We start from the raw sequence: 3,040 nt of genomic DNA, 5'->3' as shown, positions 1-3,040 counted from the left end.
TAGAAACTGAAAAGCGGCTAAGGCCCAACAAAGGGCTGTAGAACCATAATAATAATAATAATAAATCCAGTTCTTAAATAGTTAAAGGAGGCTGGGAGACATACGTGTAAAACTGCATTTAATATATGTATTCATAGGGCAGTTCACAGTACAGCCGGAAAGTCGCGGGTTCGAGTCCTCATGAGGTGGATTTTTTTTTTTTATTTATCTAATCATTCCAGCCGCCCTATGGCCTTGGGGTCAACTCAGCCTCTAAGGGAAATGTGTACCTGGAATCTTCCTGGGGGGTAAAGGGCGGCCGGCGCGTAAGGCCGACAACTTTACCGCCATCTGTGAGCTGATCGTCTAGAGAAAATGTGGCAGCATCGACATCTCACAACCCTTTGGGCCTTCACGGCCTGTCACAGTCACAGTGATGGCTTTACCTTTATACCATACGACAGGGCCCATACCTAATCTTCTCAGATACTAAATGATCCCAGACTACAAGGATTACTACTTGCAAGGGTATGTAAGATGGTAAAGGTTAAGTTGCATCAATTTGAAGGTCATATAGGGCAAGAGACGAGATAACTTCAGAGGAAATGGAAAGGTTTGCTGAGAGGAAGGGACAGTAGCGGCGGTAGCGGCGTCCTGCCCAATGCTTGCCTGCGGAGGATGAGGGGATCACAGGATCCAGGCGCCTCGCGAACTTCTTTCTTAACTACCGTTACAAAATCACCACCGGAAGGGTTTTCACCCGTCACAACGGATGGCTCTGGTAGTGAAAACATTGCAGGAGCTGCGACCTTGGCGACACTATGGTTTCCGTTTACTACACACACAACATCCCTGTATGATTTTGCTGTAATTAAAGTAGATGTACCAGCCTCACGCCGTGTTAGTTGCACATGTGAGGGCGTCCGTTGTAGTTCACGCAGTTGCATCTTCATGGCTTCGTTGTCGATTCTAAGCTGCTGAACTTCACTGCTGAGATTCGACAGCATCACAACTATAGACTGCACCATTTCCACGGTACAGATGGTATTGGTGCGAAGTGTTTCCAGCTGCACGCTGAGGGAATCTTTATCCCCTATACACGAAGCAGTACACTGCAGCGCTGCAGTAATTGCTTCCTTCTGGTTCTTATTGCAAAAGGAAAGCTCGTTTGCAGCACCCCCCGTTAGTTTATTGCAAGTGTCACACTTGTAAGAAGACTTACCGGTGGTTGCACTCACACTAGGCTCCGGCGAACAATTAAGAACACAATTACAGTGAAAGCGCGAATCGCACGCGCCACAACGAATAGATTTTTGCTTACCGTAAAACGGCTTTTCGCAGAGCCGACAGTTCCTTACTGGCCATACCTAAGCAGCGGTAGGCCTGTACACACAGAGAGACACTAGGCAATCAAGCAGGCGGGAGCACAAGCAAGGCACGTCCGTTCACCTCGAGCGCACTAACAATAATAATAATAATAAAATTTTTCGTAAATATTTAACAGTACTCAGACGTTCAAAAATGTCTCTTGTCTTACAATTTGAATTAATATTAAAAATCGGCTCAATTATATGTGGTTACGGAGGGCGCCAGAAAAATATACCGCGGGCGCTGCGTTGGACAGGGCTGGTCTAGCCTATCACTTCAAAATGTAGCAGGATCCTAGACTGATACATTTTGGACTGCACAAGAATCAGAAGCCTGAATATGTTTGAACAAATAATTATGAACAATGTTCCAGTCACATTAGTAGATGCTGTAAATGAAAAAGCTGTTTCATCTGAAAATTATACCTATCCTAACAGAAGGTGGAACACATACTTTTAGTCTACTTTCCTTATTTTGAAAAAATGAAAGAAGCTTATGTGATTGCCTTGCTGTCTCTGTATCTATCTGTGTCTGTCTATATGTCTGTGTATCCCCACCCCCAGTTTTTGTTGGTGGCTTATGAGATCATATTGCTTTCTCTGTGTCTCTCACCCCTTCCTCTTATTTTCTTGTTTTCTATGTGGTCTGTGTAATATAAAATGAAAGAAGAATCTTAGTTCTTCCCAGAACACTTGTTTAACACGATTCTTCCTGATTGGGGTTGTTACTCCAGTTTTCTACATACAACAGAAGTTCTGCCTGTGCATAATTAATTAAGAACTACACCATGAAGGCGTTCTTAGGCCTACACATTCATAACTGCGAAAGATAAAACGTAAAGATTTCCCTGTGCTTAACGAATTAAGCACTACATCATGAAGGTGTATGGAGGAGTGGATCTATAGATCCATGTTTTCTTGACCTCAGCACTAGCTGGAGGTGAGTGGTCATCTTCAAGCCCCAGCTGCTTTACCTCCAGAAAAAGAGCCTCCAGTACCCATTGGCTGGAGGTTTGGTGGGCCCCAAAGCCAATCTGGACGACATGGAGAAAAGAAAATTCTTACCCCCACCCAGACTCAAACTCCAACCCCTCGGCCATCCAGCTCATAGACAGTTGTACAGACTTTGCAATCCCAGCCCTATGAATTCGACACAACTTTTACATCTTTTGCAATTATGGAGCCAGGGTAGTGTAGTCAGCATAGCAACTGGCTACGGGCTGGATGGCAGATGGGGCAGAGTTCAAGTCCGGGTAGGGTCAAGAATTTTCTCTTTTCCAAGTCACCCAGACTGGCTCTGGGGTCTCCACTCAACTTCCTATCCAATGAGTACCAGGGACCCTTTCCTCGGGGGGTAAAGAGGCCGGAGTGTGAAGCTGACCACTCACTTCCAGCTATGAGTATGAGGGGTGAGCCATAAAATTGACCCTAGCACTGTGACCTTCAAGGGTCTATTGTGCTTCCCCTTTGGATTTACCCTCTATTAATCCTACACTTCAAATGAAATGTAGGACTTCATTTATGGGGGCATCATAAAAGTCACTTGGTTCCATGAAGAATTGACCCAGTTGGCGATATCTTAAATAAGCTATAGCCTCACAATCACATAAGATGTGTGTGGCTGATTCATCTTCTTGTAAGCACCTCTCATAAGTTGGATCCTCTGTCAGTCCCAGTTTGGAAAGGTGTCATTT

Source organism: Cryptotermes secundus, unplaced genomic scaffold (assembly GCF_002891405.2).
Source record: "Cryptotermes secundus unplaced genomic scaffold, Csec_1.0 scaffold3205, whole genome shotgun sequence".
NCBI classification, from domain to species: domain Eukaryota; kingdom Metazoa; phylum Arthropoda; class Insecta; order Blattodea; family Kalotermitidae; genus Cryptotermes; species Cryptotermes secundus.
Note: the sequence above shows the minus strand (reverse complement) of the source record.